The sequence below is a fragment of the Pocillopora damicornis genome, chromosome 1 (assembly GCF_964200805.1).
Source record: "Pocillopora damicornis chromosome 1, jaPocDami1.2, whole genome shotgun sequence".
Classification (NCBI taxonomy): domain Eukaryota; kingdom Metazoa; phylum Cnidaria; class Anthozoa; order Scleractinia; family Pocilloporidae; genus Pocillopora; species Pocillopora damicornis.
In genome coordinates this window covers 18457415-18469611 of record NC_142670.1, presented here as the reverse complement: position 1 = coordinate 18469611, position 12197 = coordinate 18457415, and the positions used below count along the sequence as shown (strand labels likewise).

General features: G+C 33.9%; 2 long non-coding RNA genes across 4 annotated transcripts; one reads left to right on the top strand and one right to left on the bottom strand.

Annotated features, from left to right (window-relative positions):
* Positions 1-4978: 4978 nt before the first annotated feature.
* LOC149052482 (uncharacterized) lies at positions 4979-7417 on the bottom strand. 2 transcript variants are annotated; one of them, XR_016186235.1, is made up of 3 exons: positions 7240-7417; positions 5975-6112; positions 4979-5459 (listed from the first exon to the last, which is right to left on the bottom strand). It is a non-coding gene; the product is annotated as an uncharacterized LOC149052482 (long non-coding RNA). The 2 variants fall into 2 exon arrangements; XR_016186234.1 differs by lacking the exon at positions 5975-6112 and having other exon boundaries at positions 7240-7413.
* Positions 7418-7491: 74 nt separating this feature from the next.
* Positions 7492-11786, top strand: LOC149052481 (uncharacterized). Of its 2 annotated transcripts, none has more exons than XR_016186239.1 (4): positions 7492-7685; positions 7926-8134; positions 9083-9143; positions 10391-11786. It is a non-coding gene; the product is annotated as an uncharacterized LOC149052481 (long non-coding RNA). The 2 variants fall into 2 exon arrangements; XR_016186238.1 differs by having other exon boundaries at positions 7493-7685; positions 9731-11786.
* The last annotated feature ends 411 nt before the right edge of the window (positions 11787-12197 follow it).

The window sequence follows — 12197 nt, the reverse complement described above, 5'->3', positions numbered from 1 at the left end:
GAGGCTGAAAACTGTACCACTTTCAAGGTTTATTTACAACACATTGTTAGAAAGCTTGCTTTTTGAAAAAAAAATAACAAAAAAACAAAAAAATTACAGACAATCAACAAACAAACATCAATAGTGATATGACAAAAAAAATTAAGTAAGAATCAATTCGAATCAATTCGAACCTTTGTTCTGGTCAGGTATGACATGAGAGAATTATAACACATGTCAGATTCTGGCAAGGCTTGATTCCCAACCACAGGGATCTTCAGATCTGGTCTTAATCACGTAAATTCGGAGCTGATACTTAGTTGTATGCATATTGAAGGGTGGATCATAACTTTGTGTAAATTAGCCCAGGAAAGTTTAAAAATGGTATGTTTGAAGTAAAATATTGATTTAATGCAAAGCACAATCAGACATCTTTAGTTTTATGATTTCCCAAGGTTGACATCTATAAACTATTAAGATGCATAAATTATGTATTATTTGTTGTAACAATGTTTAAAATAGATGCCTAGAGTGGGTTTTTTTGCTGATGGTTTTTTTGATAGAAATACATTTTAATTTGCAGTCTTAATAATATTTACAAAAAGGAACATTGAATATCGAAAGCCCCAATAATATCATCATTGTACAGAAAGGAATGTGATAGCTTTATTCTTTTTAACCACATATTTAATCAATGTAATAAGTTATTTAGGAGATGAACAGATCTAAAGTTTGTAGCATATATATGACTTCTAGGTGTTTAGATATTAATTCATAATATGATGTGCCATCTGACTTATATAGTAACAACTGTTACTGTAACCCATAATTCCTTTCAAAGTCCACAGTATTAACTCAAAAACTAATGTGCAAGGTAAGTTTTCTTTGAAGTATTCCTCTCGTGATCATGGAGTTCAATTACATAGTCTAAAATTAATTTTAATAATTTTATTGTCATGGATGTTGCAGCAACATGCAAATATGATTGGAAATGTAGATTTTTACTGTGTTAGATGGCTGTTTACAGAGAACATTTTCTCTTGCAGTTTTTTATTTCAATTACAAATCAATGAAAACAACAGGAACATTAATAGCCAAAAAAAAAATCAAAATAAACTTGTTTAGAATCATTAAGTTTGAAAGTGTTGGGACATTGAACTTTATCACATGGAAAGAAGATCACATCAATCAAGAGGGAAATACTAAGATTCAGCCAAGTTATGCCTTCCAGTGCTTCTCTCCTGGTGTTGAGATAAGAATTTTAATCCAGTTTGGGACTGGCAGTCAGGTATTTTTGATATTGCCTGTGTGCAGTGTGAACAATGACATTCTCCTCATTATACTTGTAGCTTTCATAATTCTTCAGATGTCAGATTTTTTAAGCCCTTGCAAAATGGCTTTTGGAATTCCTAGGAATTCCCAACCATAACAACTCTGGTTCTAAAAACCTAGAAATTCCCAGAAATTCCAAGTTTATAGCCAACAGGACTTGGAATTCCTAGGAATTCCTAGGAATTCCAACTCAGAGAACCAATGACTTTCCCTGAAAAGCTGTAAATCTAAAAAATTCCAAGGAATTTCTGGGAATTTTTGGGAATTTTTAGGAATGTTTAAGAATTTAGGGAATTAAGGGAATTAAGGGAATTTTAAGCAAAAATTTGAGGCTAATGATATAAAATAAATACTTTAAATTTAAAAAACCCAGCTAAAATTCAAGTATTCAATGAAATTTATTTACCAGCTTAATTAAGGCTTACATGTAAAATTTTTTTGATTCATTATTAACATCAATGTGTGGTAATATTAGGATGGAATTTGATTTTTCTTTCCTTGAAAACTTCATACAGATTAATCCTCAATTACAGCTATTCATATAAAATAGTCCTAATTAATCATTAAATTTGGTTCGACACAAATAATTATTATTGAGAATAAACTCTGTTGATTCTTTTACATGAAATACAATATCTTAAATTATATTTGAAAACCAAGCACTCTTAGGAGTGAAGGGGTTAATTACAGACAAATAAAATTGATTTTTTGATTAAAATCTTGTTGTAACTGTAACAATAAATTAGAATGAAGTTATCCTAAACTGCAAACTTAGCTGCTGTTTGTATTTTTTTCCTGGGCTCACAATGAGTTGGCCTTGAATGAGGTTGTCTACAAGAAACTTGACCATTTTGTATCTGGGTTCCATGACATCTGAATTTGAAAAAAATATATATATTTAAATATAACTAACTGCAGACAGTACTGTTTCGGCCTTCTGGGCCTCATCAGTGCAGTGCTGATGCTAGGATGGAGGTAAGGCTATATAGCCACCCCAAGTGATCTCACGCGTGTGGTATCATCTAAGCCATGCCAGAGTGCTCAAACTAGATAAACTAGTGAGCATGCATAATATATATATCTAAAGCTCAGACCAGGCCTTTAAGATGGCTATGAGGAAAAGGGCATTCATTGGATTCTCAAATTGAGAAATCTCTGTTATATTCAGTGACTTTTATATTGGAGTTAGAACATCTCTCTCATAGATTTTGCTAAAAGGGCTGAATACATTCTTTTGTTTTTACCAAGGAGGGCTTCTTTATGTAATAAGGTTTGTTTAATAACAGTTGCTATTATGAATCTTGAATGTTCCCAAACGTGACCAGAGGAATCTTGAAACCTTACTAATAGGTTTATTTCATTGTAAAGCATAAGCTTAAGAAATTGCGGCATGCAAGTGACCGATTCGATTCTCAGAATTATTCTAGTTTCAATTGCGCCGAGCGGTATGTAAGCTTAATTCAACCCGCTACATCTATTCTTTTATAAGATTTTGATCACGTAACGAATATCGCAATTTTTACTCACCACAAACTTTCAAAATCGTAGCTTTAGAGATGGTCACTCGACCCTTGTTTGTACCAGTCAATATGTCAACGGCGCCAACAACACTCACGCTGTTCTCGTTCTCCCATTGAACCACAATAAAAGCTATCTTTAGAAATGTTATATTAAGCAAAACAGTTGAGAAAAACGATCAACCGATGAAAAGTACATTCAAAGATGAGCGCTAAATGGAGTCTTCTTTGTTTCCAATCATGGGCATGATCACGTGGATCTTTTAGGACTTGTAATTGGCTAGCAAAGTGAATCCGCTGGCTTGCCGATTGCATTGTTAAGAGAAGCGTACAACTTAACTTTGACTTCTCCGACCGGTTCTCTGCTTCTAGACGATGGATACCTTGGTGATATAAATAATGATGTGAGCTCACTCTATGTAGAAATAATCGACAAGAATCGATCGTATTACAAATGCACGATTTGTGGCCGAAAGTTGTCGAGGAAACAAAGACTCGAAACTCACTTGAGTTGTGTTCATGGCAAAGGTGAGAAATAACACAAGCCAATCACAGTTTTGAATGCAACTACAAATCGTCTTTTACCCTCATATTTATTAAAGAAGGATACCACATTAGGAAGTATAAGAGGTACAGAGATGATCCCAGTGTACCAGTACCTAAATCTACAAAGCTTGACCGTAGCAAGCGTTCAGCAACATGTCCCAACACCGCCATCTCGATTCCTCAGTCAGTCGTTTCCACTGAACTTAAAGCAGTAGTGACAACAGAGTAGAGTGCGTCTTACAAAGGAGAAACATTTGTACAAGAGACAGAAGTAACTATATGCAATTACAAAGGTGCGTTGGAACTCTGGTCCACAAATAGTTATGCACTGTCCGAAGTTAAAAACAATTTTGTTGATAGCTGACAGACAGAGAAGAACAACAACTAAACTTTTAGAGCTGTTTTTTCTAAAAGGGAACATTGACTACCTCTGTCTTGCCTGTATGCCAAATGTTTGCAAAGTGTGTGGATGATCCACAACTATTGGAACTCTTACAAAAATGTTTTGTAAGAATAAAAACAGCAAAACAAATTACAGCAATTAGTCACAAAAACAGAGCAAAAAACTGAAAAACAAAACAGCAACGAAAATCATGAAAAAAGAAAGATTAATTAGGTGTTGAATTTGTTGTCTAAGGCATGAAATTTCTACTAAAAATATTGTCAACAAAAAGTCTCTGACAGTGTTTGAGGCAACTGAGCTTGACTGTTCCAAGGTTTTCTAACAAAGGCAACCAGTAATGTAGGTTAGGGAAGTAAGTTGTGTTCATAACTAACAAAGTTCTTTAAGTGTAGATAACAATGTAATTATTGTGGAAGTTGTGTACCAAGGAACAGCCAATGAATGTTTGATGATTTTGGCACATCAGTGAACATGAGACATTAATTTGCATCGCAATAAAAATATTTTTTGATCGTGGAATCCAAGAGTCCTTTGAGGTTAGAAAGCAAATCTGTGATATGAGTGCATTGGATAAATTGGCAATTTCCATTTAACATAACTGACAGCTGGTTCATGAGAAAATCCATATTAATGAATGTAAAGATTTACTAAAACTCAGTTTAAATAATAAATTTCATGATCTTTAAGTTATAAACATACACATGTATGAATAAGTTTTGTATAGCATACTTTTTATTGAGCCAAAGTTTTAAGCCTCTGAAATTAATCCTTTTCTTAAAACCTTCACACTCAAGGTATTGAGAATTTCTTAGCATTTATGTGGACCTCAGGGTATTAAAATTGCCTCAAATTCAATTCCTAGAAATTCCCAAGAGTTCCACACTTCTTAAATTATAGGTAGTTTGTAAAGCTGAGAATTCCTAGGAATTCCTAGGGATTCCAAGTCCTCACAAAACTGGAGTCTTCCTTTCCCAGAAATTCCCAGTAATTCCAAGCTTTTTAAATCAGAGTTAATTTGCATAGTTGAGAATTTTTGAGTATTCCTAGGAATTCCCAGGTATTCCTAGGAGTTCCCAGAAAACTGGGAATTCAGTTCGTAAGGGAGGTTGGCTTTGGATGTTTATGTTTTTACAAGATATGGCCATAACACCAAGAAAATTCAGACCTAAACGGAACAAAGAACTGGTCATTTTTCTCTATGTAAAATTTAATAAGGATTGAGAAAATCCTTTGTTTATTTGATCAGTTTTAGAACCTGGGATTCATCTCAGGATAGAGTTAAGTTTACAAGATTCATTCTGAGATGAGACTACATGAGTGACCTTAGGGTTGGTGTTGACTTAATGTTATAAAGCAGGCTTGGATGGATTGGATGTTGCAATTTTATGGCTGCTCAATCTGGTTTAAATCAACATTTGTCAAAAATTCTTCCATATCACAGAATCTGCTTCTGCCTGTGGATTAAACTCCTTCAGCCAAAGACAATGATTTAACAAAAATGAAGCATGGTGATGGAAATACTGGCAGGTACATGCTCAAATGTACAAACTTAAGTATAGATGCAACAAGACACTTTGGAATGGATTCTAACCACTTAGTGCATTAGGAATGAAAAAAAAGAAGGATTTGATATATTCATGGTACACTCAAACTACTAGCTGCATTAAGTGTTAACTGTCTACCTGAAAGAAAAAAAGAACAAGATATCAGATGATTATGTATCATTAGTATGACATACACTGGTAGTGGAAGTAGTGGTGCAGTGTCCAAAAACATTCAATGTATGCATGAAAATGTATTTGAGTGATTGAAAAAAGTAAGAAAAAATTATGAGATTGTTAAGTTTAATACATTTTTACAGTCTGATAACAATTCCTCAAAGGTTATCTTTAGTGCTGCATTGTTCTTTCCTAAATTATTCCATTTGTTTATCTTGCTGAATCCAAATTCCTCCTCTACATAATGGATCAGTGTCAAATGATGATCCTACAATAACATTAACTAGTATGTTAAGAAAAAAATTTTAAGACACTATTAATTGTGATTGTTTTAGTGTAGTAGTAAATGTTTTTGTAAAGGGTAATTTTTATGAACAAATGTGGGCATGCCTATAATCATTTTATATTTCCAAATCCTAGTGATACCTGTTTGAAGGGAAAATTATGTTTCTAAAGTTTGGCTGACATTAACAACTCACCACTTTCATCTTACATAATGTTTGAATTAGTTTCAGGTAACAATGGATTGTAATGAAATCTGTCTTTTGCACTGAAAGTTTGTAAATTTCTTCAATTTAACAACATTGATTCCATTTAGTTTCCCATCATCTGTCACTCTATATGAGCATGGAAAGTCAGCTTTAATAATAATTTAATGCATGGGATTACTGCAATATCCATAATGAAATTTACTTAAAAAACAATCCATAGATACTTTCAAGCTTTCTTATGACTGCCCCCCCCCCCCCTTCTCCCATTAAAAATGATAATATCATTATCTGTTACTCAGGCATTAGTAAACCAATATATCAGATGTAAATGTTATTAAATTATCAAGTGGTTTGAAATACTTGAGATCTTCTTATCAGTGTTACTTGGAGACAACAACATCGTTAAAATGGAAGTTAGCAAAATATATTTTCACAAAGTCTGTTAATATTTACTGGTTACAGTTAGTGATAACATATATGTATTGGAGCAGTAATTATTGTGTGGTTGTTGTAAAGGTTTTTTTGCAAGGATCAATGGTTGTACTGCATTTAGCTCAATACTAAATCTTTGAAAATGTACTGATCACAATTTTACTCAGTAATTTACTCCTCTAACCCCCAGAGTTTGTGCTGCTGCATTTGGTTGTGGAATACGTTCCCAATTTTTATCTCAGGAAGTTTTTTGGATTTTGGTATCAGGCATTCTATAAAGCAAGTCCAATTAACTTTTATTGCATTAGCAATCTCTTAATCATTTTATTTCAGTGTATTCTGATTACATATGCGCCAGCAACCGCATCGTATTTCAGTAAGTTTTAGGCTATCACTATGTATGAAGGGTTTTAGAACCAATGTACATATTTTGTTAACTCTCATTCATGACCTGTTGTAACTTTTGATCGATATAATACTATAAAGTTTTTTTTTTCTTTATATTTTCACCTCAATAAAGTTTGAATTGTGTTGTCCCAGCAGATATTGATATTGACTGCAACTGTAAAATTCGTCGCATAAATCGCTAATCTCAACTAACTCCTTGCCCTTGGTTTTCATTCTTGCTCAGTGTATAAGGATAAATGTATACACCATTCACAGCTTGACTGTCATAGGGTGACTTCAGTATTTCCTAAAACCACACATGTCAATATTCCTTTGCTTTGAGAAACTTGGAAGAGAAGTAGGTCTCAAATTTTGCAACCTGGTTTAGATGGGTTAATACTTGGTAAAGAATTGTGAATATTTTATTAACTTACCGTTGTGGTGCCAATAAATTTCGTTTCAGAGATAGAGCTGTTTATCCATGTGATGCTCCTGCAATGTATCCGCGTTTTATGTTTACCATCAGTTGCAGGCGAAGCAAATACACGAGTAACTATTTTCTCTCCTGCAGTATTCTGCCATATTGGAAATTTCACTTTCGTAACCATGGTTATGGACACACCTCCGTCACACCTCTTTATTGCTCCAATCAGAGCTTACGTGTAGCTTTCCCAGAATGCCCTAGCGATCGTAAAGCTCTAAGTTCGTGATTAATGAATTCTTCACTTCAATTTTTTCCATGTGCAACGTAAACGTTTTGTACTTCTCCTACCAGTAGCCGTGAAAGTTCTATTTTGTATTGGAGATATTGAGCTAGCCTTTCGTAGGGTGGAGTTTTTCTTGCAAGTCTTTACGACCGACTTTAACTCATTCAGTAGAGGTAAGTACAAAGAAGTTCGCAGCTTGGTCAGCGAGGAGTTGTATGAAAATTATCCTTGTCGTTGCTTTGGTCAGTAAGCCTTTCTCGCCTCTCCTTTTTTTTTTTATTGTTACTAACGCTTATTGATAAAGACTGTTAACGAATGGCAAAATTATTATTTAAATGATTTTCCTTCGACACTAATTTGTATGTCAATTCTTGGAACTGTCTTTGAGTAATCGTTCCATGTTTTCGCTGTAGGGCTTCCAACAATTCAATAAGGAACAATGTGATTGTGGAAACTGAGATAGCTGGTTTGAGGGGTGCTGTTGGGTAGTACAATATAATACAAACGCTACCCTACAAGTCAGTGGCACCGATGCATAAATCAGCCTATGTGGTGGAATGTCCACCACAGTTAGAAAGATTAACTTTAATTCGCATTACTATTATGGCAAGGAAGTCTTGAGGTAAACACCAGCACTGATTTGGTTCTTACTTGGTCAGTACTTTTCCATGCAGACCGTATCCACTGAAACGATCATAACCCATGTATTTTTGCTTTGAAAGGTATCAAACTTAGAATTAAAAGGGTTCAGTCCAAGTGCAATATAATGAATCACTTGCTAACTTTGCTTGCTCAAGTTCTACTGAGGAATATTGGCCATCAGTTATTTTTGGAAGGGCATCAGGAAAATGTTCTCTTGTATGGTCCTCAGGCTTTGTAAGAAGTTATTATTTGCAGTTATAGCTGAATTCATCTGTTACAATGACATTAATTTTATAAAATGAATGAGAGACAGTTGGTTTCATTTTCATATTTTTAGTTAAAAGTTATGGTGAGGTAGTGGACATGGCCACCATGTTCACTGCCCTGGCCACTGCCATGATGCTGTCATTTGTGGCTCTAATTAAACGAACAATGTATTTTCACAGTTAAGAAACACACTTAGTATGTCTTAAATGAAGACATCATACCATGGAAAGTGCTTGAACAATGTCATTTAGTTTGTATGAGCATGACAAATTTAAGATTTTCTTATTATTGTGAAAAATGACATTTAAAGCAAATGTTAGCCAAGTTTGTTGTGATGGCAGCTGTTGTTAGGTTACAACTTACTTTACTTTACTTAATTTCATTTCTTCCACCCCTTCTTTTTTTATTATTTTTCTTGTCCACATCTATTTTATGAGAAAAGAATACTTGGTTTGAACAAGTTTATTAAAAATACTGCACAAATTCTATAATTGTATCAGTAAGAAAAGGTTTCGTTGAAGTGATAACGCTGCACCATTAGTGATGGTAACACTGCAAAATTATGAACATCTACTTTATTGGAAATGGCCGAAGGAAAAACAGTTTGCCAACAAATATCATTTTGTATTGCTTAGAGTTTAACAGGAAAATTGTATTTCAGGGAGGTATGGTGTCACTTTTGCAACTTGGTACAGAGAGGAGAGACTACTCACTGTTTACAGGTGCATGACATTTTGTGGAGTCATAGCATTATAGAAGAAAAGAAAATATTACTTTACAGTTGACACTTACCCAAATCACTGCCTGCACAGGGTGGTCCATCAGGTAGATCTTCATGTCTTGTATAAACTGTAAACATTATGTAATTGTCAATTTGAAAAAAAGATATTCTGTTTAAATTAGTGGTAAAGGAAACAGTGAGCTAACCGAACACAACTTCACTGCACAGAGTTAACAGTGAAAATTGTGTTTTAAGGAGGCTGTGATGTCACTTTTCCAATGTCTTAAAAAGAGGATAGACTTACTGGTAATTATTTACAAATGCATGACATTTTGTGGAATCATAGCAGTATGGAAGAAAAGAATATATAATTTTTCAGTTGGCACTTAACCAAATCTCCAGTTGAAGGAGGTGGTCTTTTGGGTACATGCAGATCTTCACCATCTGCGGTATAAACAGTAAACTTACCATGTAACTGTCAGTGTTTAAAAAAAGGTATTTTATTGAAACACTGAGGAACAGATTTGTTGTGCAAAACGTTTTGTCTAAACTGATCATCTAAATTATGTTTTTGTCTTGTGGTTGCAGAGTAATTATTTATTGAGTAGTATATTATTCATTATGATTGTGTAATTTTACAAACGTTTAAATCTTAATCTAGTCTTACAATTGTGGTTTAAGTGAGTTAACATTCTGTTGTAAAACTAGCATTCGCCTTCTTGGTTGAAATGTAGACAATATTTGAGAATAAATTGAAATGTTCCTACTTTAATTGTGTAAATGAGTTTGTTAATAACCTGTGGTTATAAAAATCTTAACAAAGTAATTCTAAGTAAGTGGTTAAGTACCTTGTCAAATATTATTTAAGAGCATGTGTGAGTATTCATTTGAAATGGAAGTTTTAAGACTTGAATTAATCTTTTAAGAATTATTTGTTGCAAAGTAAATTGATAAGTGTTAAAAAAAATATCCTCAGCAGGCATTTCTTTTTCTCTTGACCTCTGAAAGAACAAATGCCATTATTTTCACAATTGTTTATTCCAATTTTATTACATAACTATCTAACAGTGGAAGCCAAATAACAACACAAATTGGTCCCCTTGCTATTATTATGTCTTGTATCAATATGCTTTCTTTTTAGAAAGTGTAACATAACATTCCTTGACCTTTTCTGATGTCCATAACTTTTAGTCTGACATTACCAGTAATTGAGTGTAAGAAATTGAAATTTGTCTGTTTTCTTCCAAGCTGGGGAAGGAAAGATATCAAAGTTGTTTCATAGTGTGACAATATTCACAAAGGTAACTTATTTAACTTTGTTTTATTTGGCAAGGATTAGTAAGTGCTAGTTACATGGAAGTCTTTACACTTTAATATCAGTATGCATATTCTCCATACTGTTCTCCATACATTTCTTAAGAGGCTGACAAGGAGAATTTATTTAACAGTCAAGAGCTGCTCTAGTTGGTGATCATCTGTTCTATTCTCCTGACTTTCATGTTTGACTCAGGAGTGATCTTTATAGTAAGGAGAAGTTAGATGCTAATCACTCTTAGGGGCCAAAGGATTAATGAGGGGAGGCTTCCTGCACAAAGGTACACTGCTCTATTGTTTTATCCTGCTATGTCTTACTCATCAATGAAAGAAAATAAATCAATCCTTATCAGGAACAATTCATAACACTTTTATGCCAACTATCTCATAACGTGTAAGGCAGTCTTTTCATCGCCAGATTGTTGGAAATATGACAATCAATTTAAATGAAATAATCTTGGAAGTAACTCTCCTTAAAATTAAGGCTTTACCTCCCACAGCACTTGTTTTATTTTATTGAAAGAAATGAAAAAAGGTAACATTGATATATGTTACCTTTCATCTGCTGTCAGAAAGTCTCTGGCTCTAAGAACGGTAATCAGGTGGTACTCAGGCTCTGTCAGGCTCCAAATTTTTGTACACTAGTAGTTCTGATTCTCCAAAATCTTGAGGGTTATTCCAGTCCACAGAAACAAACAATGCTTGCTCTGTTTGAGCTTCTTGATATTGGCAATAGTTAAGCATGGCTTCAAAAAGACAACTTGACAATGATTTTTGGTTGAGCATTAAAACAATCTTAAGCTTATTCTCAGCAGTACTAAAGAAAAAAAACTGTAAGGTTGTCAGTTGAGTGATCAGTTAGCCCTCTGATCCTGGGAGTGAAAAGGCCACACCATGATTTAATGTAGTTAGCTATTAAAGGAGACCAGCTGAGACAAATTTGAACATGGTAATCTTTTTCTCGTCATGGACAGCACAATTTACAATTTTGATTGAGCCTTAATTAATCTAATGTCAATAAGGTTTAACAGCAAGGCCTTTGTTTTGGTTTTGGTTTGAAAATGTTAAATGAAAAATAGAAACAAAAAGAAAAATACACACTTTGAGGTTTATTACTTTGAATCTTTTTGTGTATTTTATTTTCAGTAATCACAGTAAGGGCAAAAGAGTGCCCAATGCCAAAATTTCAACTCGGCAGAAGACGATTCTTGAACAGATTAGGTTACTTTCTGCAGCAAAGTGCAGCAGCAAACACAGTTACTGCTGTAGATATTTCACCTCTAATTCTTAAAGGGCTGGCAGAAGAATAAAATCTATGTTTGTTGAGTTCTAGACATCTCTTTTCAGGTTACACTCTGAGCATCCCTTTGAATGGAGCTCCTTGGGTCTAACACAAATATTACAGCAGATCACACTGCCATAATGCTCTCACAGCTGATATGCAGCTGATCTCTGGTGACACTTTCACACCTTTATTACACTGTGATCAGCTGTCATCACAGATATATCTGACTTGCCCATCCATTTTTGCTGATCATTTGACTTTTTCTCTTTTTGTCTTTTTAATTCGTGCACAAACATAAAAAAAAAAACCGAAGACGAATTTTTTCCTGAAGAATTCATTTCAAGCAGCCACCACATATGATCACTATTTTACCAAGAGAAAAAACCTTTGCCAATCAGGAGTATTATGTTTGCTCAATTAGAAATAAATTAACAAACCAAACCTCACATGCCTTCG